General features: G+C 38.8%; 2 pseudogenes; both read right to left on the bottom strand.

Annotated features, from left to right (window-relative positions):
* Positions 1 to 2,618: 2,618 nt before the first annotated feature.
* LOC101590472 lies at positions 2,619 to 6,036 on the bottom strand (annotated as a pseudogene).
* A 2,894-nt stretch (positions 6,037 to 8,930) lies between these two features.
* Positions 8,931 to 9,526, bottom strand: LOC101590860 (annotated as a pseudogene).
* Positions 9,527 to 12,323: the final 2,797 nt, after the last annotated feature.

Raw genomic sequence — 12,323 nt, forward strand, 5'->3', positions numbered from 1 at the left:
AGACTTTGAATGGACAGATTCCAGGATTCATCACTCATTAGTAATAGGTAAACCTGCCCCAATCTCTCCTAAATGCTTGTGAAAAGAGAAAGATGTAAGAGAAAAGCATCAGAGTTAACATATCCCAATTCATAGGCAGGCCTTCTGTGAAACAACCTTCATTCTGTGTACAGGCTCTATGCAGTTGGTATTGCACTTGTGATACACTTTTCTTATGGAATGATCAAACTTGGCATATTAGCACACACCTGTAATTCCAGCTCTTTGGGAGGATAAGGCAAGAGGGTCACATGTTTGAGTTAAGCCTGGTTAACACAGTGACTCCATGAAACCTTGTCTCAAAATAAAATATGAAAAAGGGTTGGGAATGTAGCCCATTGTGAAGGCCCTGGCTTTGATCTGGAGTAACCACTCCCCAGTTCTCGTTAAAATCTAGGAAGGAAATCGGGTGTGGTAGTGTGTGGCTGTAATCCCAGCTACTTGGGAGTTGGAAGCAGGAAGATCATAAGTTCAAGGTCAGCCTGCAAAATCAGACACAACCCTGCCTAAAAAGAAAAAGAGGTGCTGGGTTTGTAGCTCTAGTAGCAGGAGGCCATAGGTTCATCCCCTGCACTGCAAAAATAAACTGCAAAAAAAACCTCCAAACCAATAAGCAATACACACACACACACACACACACACACACACACACACACACAAATCAAAACAATAACAAAAAGTAGCTGGAGAGAAACAGCACACTACCTATAGGCAGCAGTCATAGCAGCTTTATTTGTAATAGGCAAAAACTCTAAATAAGCCAAATATCTTTAGTGTACATACAAACAGACAAAAACTGGTACATCATACAATGTAATAGTACTCAGAACAAGGAATGTGCTGTTTATAATATAACAACTTGAATTATTTCTTTCCTTATGTACAAGGGTATTGAGTACAAAAAGACAATCTCAAAAATTCAATTTGATAACACTATTTTAATGCATTTTTAAACTTAGTTTATCAGTGCATTGTGCAGTATATAATGTTTACATTCCTTGTGGAACTTTGGTACATGGACACAACACCTCTTATTTTATTTTCTCCTTCTGCAGTGCCAGCCCTGCCCCAGGAGTGTGCTGAGACAGCAATTGAGACTGGGTGCAATGGTGTGCACCTGTAATCCCAGCTCTTGGGAGGCCGCAAACAGGCGGATCACTAGGAGTCCAATCTAATAGTGAGACCCTGAACACCCTGTAGACCCTTCCCTAAAATACAAAAAAAAATATTTTCTCCAATCTTTCCCTTCTCTCCCTCCCATCTTCACACATCCCTTGACACTCTTCCATCTTTTTGTACATGTTTGTAGTACGTGTTTACACTCTCTGTGTGGAGTTGGTGCATGTACATAACACATGCCAATTCCTTTTTTTCATCCCTTACCCTTTTCCTCGCCACCCTCCTTCCATCTCTTGATTACCTTTCCTTTTGAGAATGATCTATTTCCGTACTTCCTACTACTAGTCTTTTATGTTGCTTTTTACTTTTATGCTAGGTTTATTATATAAGAGAAATCATGTGATATTTAAGCTTGTGTGTCTGATTTATCTCTTTTTCTCAGTCTTATAACTTTTAATTTAACAGCTATATAGATAGTAGATATCATATGCAAAAATATTTTACTAAGGATAGGTAAGCATACAATTAGAAAAAAGAAAAATATTAAAAATGCTCTTTTAAAAATAAAATTTAAAACATTAATATTTAATTTTATTCAAAATTAACACTTCAAATTTACTCAAGCAAGTGGTTATGCTACTTAAAGGTGATTGAAATGTATAGTAATCCAGAGCACATCAGCACATTCCCCTATTAGAACTTAGGTACAGTGTATTAGATTAATCATAATCTTGTTTTATGATATACTTTTCTCAAACACACATTTGATTTTCATGCTATTCATTCATCCGTTCACAGTAGTGTAGGAGAAAAGAAGAAATCTCGCTATCCCCCATGACTCTATAGAAAACCTAGGACTTGGACGATCACTTTTGTCAACAACTTGGTCGTCCATTACAACATCTCCACACTAAAACAGACAAAAAGTGACTTAGTAAATACAATTTGAATCAGAAATTTAAAATAGCTCTGAGTTTCTCAGTAAAAAAAATGCTTTATCTCCCTCCTTAATAGGCTTAGTGCTTAGTTGTACTCTTTGTGAAAACAGGTGAGCAAAGAAGGAAAAAAACAAAGACAAAGACCTCCTAAAGTTCTGCTTCCTGAGCTTATAATCACAAGTTTGTCAGCAACTGAACAATAATAGAGTAGGAAAAACTCACGGAATCAACAATTCTAGATCTCTAATGACATAAGAACTTTGATTACACAATAAGACTTCCTACACTTAACATGTATGCATCTGCCAGTAAATAATGAGTTTAATATTTTATGTGGTTTACTTCATAAACACCTTTGATCCAGAAAAATAAATACAGTATAGGTGTATACACACCTTTATAGGTGGATGCATTCATGTTGGAAGTTACAAGTTAGCACATACTTGATAAATCTTTAGATACTTTAATCAACAATTTTGGCAAGATACCTATACTGGTTTAGCATTTTCACACACTACTGTCTCATCCAGGAAATTCATTGATATCTAGGGCATTAACCAGTATATTGACTTTGCTAGTTAATAGTGGGTCACTAACTTTACTCGCAGTTATGGAGTAATTATATTGCATAGTGCTTCCTCTGTCTAGCAATTCATTGATGGTGATGGTTCCTTTGGTTTCATCTATTGTAAGGTAACTGTTCCCATCTCTTTTCAAATCTATGAAGCACCTGATGGCACTGCTCCCCAAGTCGAGGTCTTGTGCAGTGACTACACCTATGATTGTCCCCACCAGGGTGTCCTTGTAAGCCTCAGCGGTGTAGAGTAGCTTGCTGAACACAGGTGACTTGTCCACGTCCAGCACACTGATATTCACTGTGGTTGTGTCCTTGAAAGAGATCACTGTGTGGAACCAGTGGTCCAGGTGGAGTTTGGAGGCCTCTACCTTAAAAGTGTATGCCTTCTTTCTTTCAAAATCTAAAGGTTTTTTGAGTTTGATGACTCATTCTAGGGTATCCTCATCTGTGATGATGTCAAACAAATTTCTGCCATTGCTTGGAAAATATTGTTCTAAATTTCTGCACTGCTTTTATTCTTCCTATCACTGAAACAATAGGAGATGACTCAGGAACTTTCAGGTGGAAAATGGTTTTGGGGAATCAAGGCAGATTATCATTGACATCAGTGAGGGTAATGTTGACAAATGTTTCCTAGCTAATCAACCCAGTTGTCCTCCCATGTCCTTAGCTTGAATGAGAACTTGGAATTGTTCTTTGACTTCTCTGTTCATATTTGGAAAAGCAGTTCTAATGATTCCTGTCTTGGGATCAATAAACAAATAAGGTTGTCCCTGAAGAATGCTGTAAACTACTCTGGTGCTGTTTCCATAGGCTGCTTCATCTGCATCTGTAGCCTTTACTTGGAGCACATATGCATCATCAGGAGACATCTCTGGAACACTTGCAACATAAGGTCCATCTAAAGACTTTGACTCAGGGCTGGGGAGACAACTCAGCTGAATAAGTGCTTGCCTGGCAAGTGCAAGGGCCTGAGTTCTGAGTTCAATCCCCAGCTCTGCAAAAAAGAAAGAAGAAAGGAAAGAAAGAAAGAAGAAAGAAAGAAAGAAAGAAAGAAAGAAAGAAAGAAAGAAAGAAAGAAAGAAAGGAAAAGAAAAGAAAAAAAGGAAAGACTTTGGCTCATTATCATTAAAATCCTGCACTTTGATGATAAATTCTTCTTTTTTTGATGATGATGATGATAAATTCTTTTTTTTTTTTTTTTTTTTCAGAACTGAGGATTGAACTCAGGCCCTTGCGCTTGCCAGGGAAGTGCTTATTCTACTGAGCTATCTCCCTGGCCCCTATTTGATGATAAATTCTAATTCAGATTCCAAGGGCTTCTTAGTTTCTATTTCCACAGACTGAGCAGAAGGGTGTAAAAGATTTTTCTTCTCTGTCCAGGCTCCTTATCACATGAATGTTCCCTGTGGTTTCATCAGTGGTCAAACTGTGCCAGTACCATCTCCTGAGAGGGTGTACTTAACTGTACTCTCTCCCTTGTCCAAGTCAGAATGAAGAGTTTGTGGAGATTTTGATCCATAATCAGCTGGTTCCAAGGCAGGTGGCACCACACAAGGGCAACACTTCAAAGCAGCAGAAGACAGCAAAAACAACAAGAGCACAAGGAACTAATTTGTCTCTTGAATGGATAAAATTTTAGTGATGAGAACAGATTAGTGGTTGCTGGGGGTAGGGGTGGAGACAATAATAAAGAGATAGCAGGCAGGAGGTTTTTTGTGGCAATGGAGCAGTTCTGTTCTGATTGTGGAGCTGGTTACATGAATCTTTACTGTACACTCTTCTCTCAAAATAAATGCATATGAAACTTGGTGAAATTCAATAAGATTTGTAGTTTCTTAGAGCATTGTATCAATTTCCTGCTTTTTATTCTATAACATGGCTATCACAGAAGGTAGCTTTATGGGAAAGCTGTGTGAATGGTACACAAAATGTCTCTACAGTATTTCTGTAACTCCTTGTGAATCTTAAATTATTTCAAAACAAGAAATTTAACAGCTGGACTCAGTGGCACACAGCTGTAATCTCACACCGTGGGAGGATGAGGCAGGAGAAAGTAAAGTTTGAGTTCCCACTGGGCAGTTTAGCCACTTAGTGAGAACCTGTATTAAAATTTAAAATGAATGAATAAATAAATAAATAAATGGAGAGGTAATTCAATACAAAGACCTGTGTTTAATCTGTAGTACTAAAAATGTTTAAGAGAAAAATATCAAATAAAACATTGGGGGAGGGTAGAGGAAAGAAACAATCATGGAAATAGAGGAAGACTCCAGAAACAAAAAATAAAAAATATAAATAAATAAATAAATAAAAATCTGGCACGAGCACAGCAGGATTTGGTTATGTGAAGGTTGTTAGGAATATAAACAAGAATGGTTCTGGTAAAGAAATAAGGGCAGTCCCAACTGGACTGTGTTCAGGAGAGTTTGGAAGGAAAAGAAAGAGAAAAAATATCAATTGTTGTGTGGAGTAGTTAAGGTTAATTTTGTAAAAATAAAGTAAAAGAAGACAATCTCTATAATTTCCATTTCATTGCTTTCTCTTCATAAATTATACAGTAAGTTTTAAATCACCATTAAATTATCACAAAACACCTGATTAACTTTATAACTAGGCTCTGGCATCATAAAATATATAATACTTTGCTGCCTTGTTTTGTAGTTCAGAATTATGTCACTCTGAGGGCCTCTGAGGGATAAATTACACTACTTGTTAATAACCAGGGTAGCAAGGGACTGTTTTTGAAGATAAGATGGAAAAATAATGCTGCAGATTAATTAATAATGTGACACATCTGGATGTTTTTAGCACTCAGACTGCAGTAATGATTCTATCTCCTTGACTACCAGCAGTTGTACATGATTGCTTTCAAAACAAAACAGTCTCTCAGAAGCTTAAACTGGAAATTGTACATAGAAAAATTTTTTGGAAACAAACAAATAAAAACTGCACTAAGATGTCTTTCTCACATCACAGCAACACAAAACAGGTAAGTGACATAAATTGAACATGAAATCCTTATATATGACAAAATTAAGAGATTTATTTTCCACTTTCAGAGGAAGAATTAACTGAGATCCTAGTTACAACATCCATTTTGGAAGGAAAAAGTCAAGACTAAAAATCTACAATCAAGGAATTAGGTCAGCACTCTCTGTTATTACATCTGATAAGGATCCTGAGACAACTTTGTCACATTGTTGTAGTAACTGGAGCCAACAAATACCTAAACGTTCATTCTCAAAGAATAAGAGGTCAACAACAACTCACACATTGTAGGAGTTCTCCTTTGCATCACCTAACTAACAAGTCTGTTTATGTACTCCTCTTGCTTATTGATTGATTCAGTCATACATGCATCCGACAGTTATTTCTTGAGTACCACGATTATGCTACATACTGGGAATACAAGAATGGGCAAAGTGTGGTTTCTGTTGTTCTCATGGAGCGTGCCAAACCAATAAACACCTATAAGACTGTGTAGTCCTCATTCTTGTTTTTTGGTGATGCTAGCAATGAAACCCAGGACCTTTTGCACATGCTCAACCACTGATCTCTATCCCCAGCCTTCTTTATTCTTTTTTAGACTTCAATAAGATTCTAGAAATATTATTGAGCAACAAATATGTGCCACACGGTCTTCTAGACACTAAAGGTATACATACAAAAGACTGATGTTGCAACCTAAAAGAGCACATAGATAATAAACAAATAAACAAGTAAATTCAGATAATAGTAAGGCTGTGAAAAAATAAGGTACCATGAAAGAAAATGAAAACATATTAGCCAAGCAAAACACACAGTATATAGTATCATGATAATGATAACTGACAATTTAATATCAAAAGTTTCTAGCTTATTTCTCCAATTATAAGACTTCCAGTGAATATCATCAACAAAGTACAACTAAATCTGAAAACAAAATTTGTGACTGCCTAAGAATGGGAGACAGGGCAATAAAGGATCAATTGGCCTATCTTCTACTTAGGATGAATTTTTTCCAGGTATCATTTTGCAATATCATGTACTCATCATTTAACTAATACTTATTTCACTGATGTAGGACTACCCTTCAGGTTCTCCTCTAGGTCCAAGAAGTTAATATTTGTAATCCCAAAGATATGTTATTGGAATCCTACCAAATTAATTCCAATCTACCACTCCCAATGCAACCCACAGTAAAAGTAAAGACACTAAAACATATTTATAATTATTGGGGAGCCGAGGGACCCTAAGTCCAGCCATGAAGATGGCTTTCTGGAACAAAGAGGCTGACCCAGGGCCTCACCATGGGTTTATTCACTGGAGGAGGAGTGGCTTGAGGAGGAATGGCTGAGAATTGTGGGAAGTAGGTGACTACTGTGAGCTGAGCTGGGTGGGTGGCCTATATTTACCTCTGCCACATGCAGAGAGGATATGCAGAGAATGTAATCTGCATTATGTTATTGAGATAGTATCTAATGTTTTGGGGCGCTGAGTGCTTCAGCTTTGATGTAGTCTTCCAAGCCCCAGGAAGTCAAAGCCTCTGTCTCAAGCTGACTGTGCGGAGCCTTGGCTCTTTGTCCTGTCTCGACCCAGCTCACATTAAAGAGCAGCAGGTGCAGCTTAGCAGGTGTAGCTTACCAGGGAAATACACACACCACCTTCAAAGACTATCACCAGCACCTCAGCTAGACCAATACATTGCTTAAGGCCAAATTAAACAATAAACTGAAGTCCTAGCCAGCTCTGTACATATCAATACAAGGAAATAGGGTTAGGCTCAGTCAAAATGGAGACAGTCACATCTATGTCCCCAAATCTTTTTATTTTTCTATTTTGAGACAGGGTCTCACCAAGTTACTGGCCTTGAATTAGTAGTCCTTCTGCCTTAGGCTGCAGAGTAGCTTCCCAGGAGGAATGAATCACTATGTGCATTCAGGATAGGAGGGAGTGCTGTGGCAATCTTTGGTAGAAATCTATGGTGCAATGTTTTAAGACAAGATGCAGGGGCAGGGAGTGTAGCTCAATGGTACAGCACTTGTCTAGCCTGTACAAAGCCCTGGGTTCCATCCCCAACACTGCAGAAAACAAACTAAACTAAACCAAACCAACAAAAAAAATCAAAAAGGAGAAGAGGAGGAGATGAAGGTCACAGTTACCTGGGGAAGAAGTTGGAATTACTGGGGGAGTTTATTAAAAATACAGATTCCCAGAACGTGTCATAGACATGTTGAATGTGAATCCCTAGATGTGAAGCCCAACTATGTACATTTTAATACCCTTTAATTCAATATCTGATCTGTGCTAGACACCACTCTGTGCTCTGGAGACAAAGTGGTGAATGATAAAGAAAAGGTTCCTGTTTTCCCCTGAAAGTAAGAAGTGAAATAGGAGAGAAAGGTTTTTAAAAGAATGAACAACTAAAAAAAAATGAACAACTAAGCAAATAAATATCTTTTTGTGTTTTATATCAAAATCATCCTTTTCAAAAAGAGATGGAGAAAATGGATACAGCATGGAAAGATTATTATAGTGTGGCTTGTAATAGCACTAGATTTGTTAAAAGCAACTTTACTGAAAGCATAATTTAGGCAATAAACTGAAGCCATCTCAAGTTTACAACGAATGATTTTTGACAAGTGTCAAAAATATCCTCTTAGTTCCTTCTCCAATCAACTAGTGATGTGCTTTGCTTCAGTATAGATCAGCTTGAAATAAGAATGTCATACAAATTGAATCATATATTATATACTAGCAATAAATCTTTAAACAATCTTAAATAGAGCTACTCTGTGGGATGTTTAGTTAATTAAATATGCAGCTGCAAGATGGGGAAAAGGTATTCATCGAGTAATCTGTAATAATGTTTTACAAGTTTTATTTGGTGGAATATCCACCAGAGAGTAGCTCTGGCCATGACCCTTCAGTTATTCTCAGTTTCTTTTTCTTTTTTTTTTCTTTTTTTGTTTTAGTACCGGGTATTGAACTCAGGACCCTGCATTTGCCAGGCAAGTGCTTGTGTTGCTGAGCTATCTCCCTGGCCCCTGTTCTCAGTTTCCTTTTCTTTTTCATTTTCTTTTTCTTTTTTTTTTTTTTTTTTTTTTTTTTTCAGTACTGGGGATTGAACTCAGGACTTTGCTTGCCAGGCAAGTGCTTATTCTACTGATCTATCTGCTTATTCTACTGATCTATCTCCCTGCCCCCCCCTTTTTTTAATGGACAAGAGCACTTTGATTTGGGACCTGTCTGTTGTCTGTACACACAAGGCACTACTACTTCATCTCCTCCTCCTTAGACAGGGTCTTGATGATCTCTTCCTTTTTGGCTTGCAGACGCTTCTCAACGGCGCTTGCGCGCTTCCTTGGTCTTTGATCTGTGGTCTTCAATCTGCGAGTCTCAGCCTGGTCAGCCAGGAGCTTTTTGGGGGCCTTGTCCCCTTTCAGCTTGTGGATGTGCTCCATGAGGATCTGCTTGTTCTTGAACACATTCCCCTTCACCTTCAGGTACAGGGTGTGGTACATGTGCCAATCTATCTTAGATTCCTGGTATCTTCGGAGCAGCCTATGCAGGATCCACATTCTGCACACCCAGGTCAACTTCTCCAGCACCTGGGCATTGGGGTACCCTTCCGCTTACCGATCTATGCTCATGTTCCTGACCTTCCGGCGAGCTAAGGTGTTCTTCCAGCATCGCGCCTGAGAATGGACGTCACAGGCTTGCAGATGATCAGCCAATCTTTGATCAGTTTCCGGATCTGCTGACAGGAATTTGCATTGGCGATTTTACTGGTCTTTTTGGGATCCGACCAGACCTTCTTCTTGCCACAGTGGAGGATGCTGGAGGCCAGCTTCTTCTGAAGCCTGAGCATACTCAAGGCAGCGGCCACTGCAACAAAAGGAAAGAAGCTGTTCTCAGTTTCTGTTGGCCCACACAACCTGAGATCAGTCTCCAGAAATGAATACAGTTGTTTCTATGGTCAATATTCCATCAGCCACTGGCTTGAATGGTGATTCACCAACGAGATGCTGGGGAAATCTGTCCTCTGCTTTAAAGAGTGGCAGCTGCTCTGAGTGTTCACTAGCTGGCAGAGTAACCACTGTTTGTCAAAGTTCTATAAAGGATCGATAAAAGTCTGAACAAGATTAACTATCAAGGGCTGGAGAGATGGCTCAGTGGTCTAAAGCACCTACTTGGAACAAGCTTGGCAAAGCACAGAGACCCGGTTCAATCCCTAGCACCACATGCCAGCCAGCCCCGCCCCCTGGTGGGCTGAGCTGGCCACACACACACACACACACACACACACACTGAATAAATAAATAAATAATTAAAAAAAAGATTAACTATCATTTCACAAGTTTACAGAAATCCACAACTTATTATTAAAGTATTTTTTGTACATCTAAATAATAACTAGACCTAGGAGAAAAGGAAAGGTCAGAGATCCTTCCTTAGATTAAGTGTATTTTGGTCCCATAAGTGTGCTGCTTTTGGAGATAGCTCTTCCTGGTATCACCCAGAAGTCGGTTCTCTCCACTTTGTCTCCATTTTAGCCTACCAAGGCAGACCTGTCCAGAATACTAAGCCAAGACATGGCTTTTATTTGTAGCCTCTGGACAGGCATAAATCCATTATATCTCCTCTGACCCAGAGACGGGGTGTGTGTCCTTTTTCTAAAATGATTTACCTGTCTTTGGCATTAACAAATGACCATTTTCTGTGGACTTCACTTAGTTGGATAAGTCTAGACTTTTTTCTGATTTTACATGCCTCTAAAAAGGCAAGTATGAAGAGGTAGGAAACATTAGGAGTAAGTCCAAAGAAAGGAAAGTGAAGCAGAATAGGCTTGACATTTACTCTAGCATGTAGAGGAGGATCACAGGCAGTCTGTCCCAGTGGAACCTGTTCAAGTCTTAAGAATGGTCACTGACCTAGTGTCATTTATTTGGTGAAGGAGTCCCATGTTTTATTATACAGGTGTGTATATTTTCTAAGTCTGAGCTAGATTTCAAAGATCCATTTTACAGAAGTTTATATTAAAGTCCCCTAAGAGGCTTTCTAATGTTACTCTTCCTAGTGCTATTGTCTAAAGTCAAGCAAAGAATATCAGTACATTTAGCAACTAGTTCAAATGCAAAATATACAAATACAAAATAGTCATAAAATGTCCCATTAGGGGCACTGGTGGAATAGCTCAGTTGTCTAAAGTGCTTGCTTGGCCAAACTCAGTGAGGGGCAGAGGACAACTGTTTGATTCCCAGCAACATATGCAGCACCAGACCCGCCCTTAAGGTGGCCTGAGCCAGCCACAAAAAAAAGTCCCATTAAAGAAATATCATTTTTTAAAAAAAGAAATATCATAACCTTACAACATTTTCATGTTTTAACTTGGATTTACTAACATTTTAACAATACTATGTAAGACACAAAGCATAAGCAATTATAAGCAATGAAAAAAGTTGTAACAAAATTTGAAGCACAAAAAATTGTTACAGAAAGGAGTTCCAGGGGCCGGGGAGATGGCTCAGTGAAATAAGCACTTCCTTGGCAAGCGCAAGGGCCTGAGTTCAATCCCTGGTTCCACCAAAAAAAAAAAAAAAAAGAAAGGAGTTCCAATCCAGATTCTATGAAACAAAAGCAAATGATATAGGGGAATGAAACTCACAACCTGAAAGATACCTGGACTGAGTTTGTGTTCTCTAAAACTGAAGAATGAATTTTAGGAACAAACAGAAGTTAGGATCAGTTTATATTTACTGGGGGAAAAAAAGCTGTTCAAGAGAGGGACAGACAGGGGACTGAGCACATTACCAGAGAAGCTGCCTTTTCTAGGGATTTTATAGAGCAAACCCATGATGTAAGGTGACTCTAAGGTGGAAAACATGGGAACACACTAGATGGGCATGAGATGGGACAAAACTATGGTCAACCAGTAAGATTGCAAGCACAGTTGCTCAGATAAAATTGAATCCAGGACCAAAAGGGGAAAGCGAGTCATGTAGCCAGCAGGCATGAATACAGATCTGGGGCTTTTCCTATAGGGGGCTGGGTGAGTGACTCTTTTGGGCTTCCTCAAGGTGAGGGACCTATTTAGAATATCAATCCTGGGTGTTTATCTTAAGGAATGTATGCATTTGTTTGATCTTTTGTCTTGCTGCTTGGCCCACAGCAGGGGTGTCTATCTCTCTCTCAGTTGCAAGATATCTGGCCTTTTATACTGGCTCCTTTTCAGGGCCTGGCCCTGATTATATATCTATCTAACTCAGCTGCCTATAATAGTACCAGAAGTTCATCACGAGATGAAAACATAAATGCTCCTAGGGAAAGCAAACAAATCACACATGAAAGCAAACCTATTAGAATCAGAGCAGATTTCTCTACAGAAACCTTAAAGTCCAAGAGGGCTTTAGTAAAATGTTTTAAGCCCTAACAGATAAAAACTTCCAACCTCAATTTATGTACCCTTCAAAGCTTCCCTTTAAATTTGTTGGAGGGGCTGGTGAGATGGCTCAGTGGTCTAAAGCACCTACTTACAACAAGCTAAGCTAAGCAAAGCACAGGGACCATGGTTCAATCCCCCAGCACAACATGCCAGCCAGCCCTGCCCCCTGGTGGGCTGAGCTGGCCAAACACACACAAAATAAATAAATAAATAAATAAATAAA

The sequence above is a fragment of the Octodon degus genome, unplaced genomic scaffold, assembly GCF_000260255.1.
Source record: "Octodon degus isolate 3935 unplaced genomic scaffold, OctDeg1.0 scaffold00055, whole genome shotgun sequence".
Taxonomy (NCBI): Eukaryota; Metazoa; Chordata; class Mammalia; order Rodentia; family Octodontidae; genus Octodon; species Octodon degus.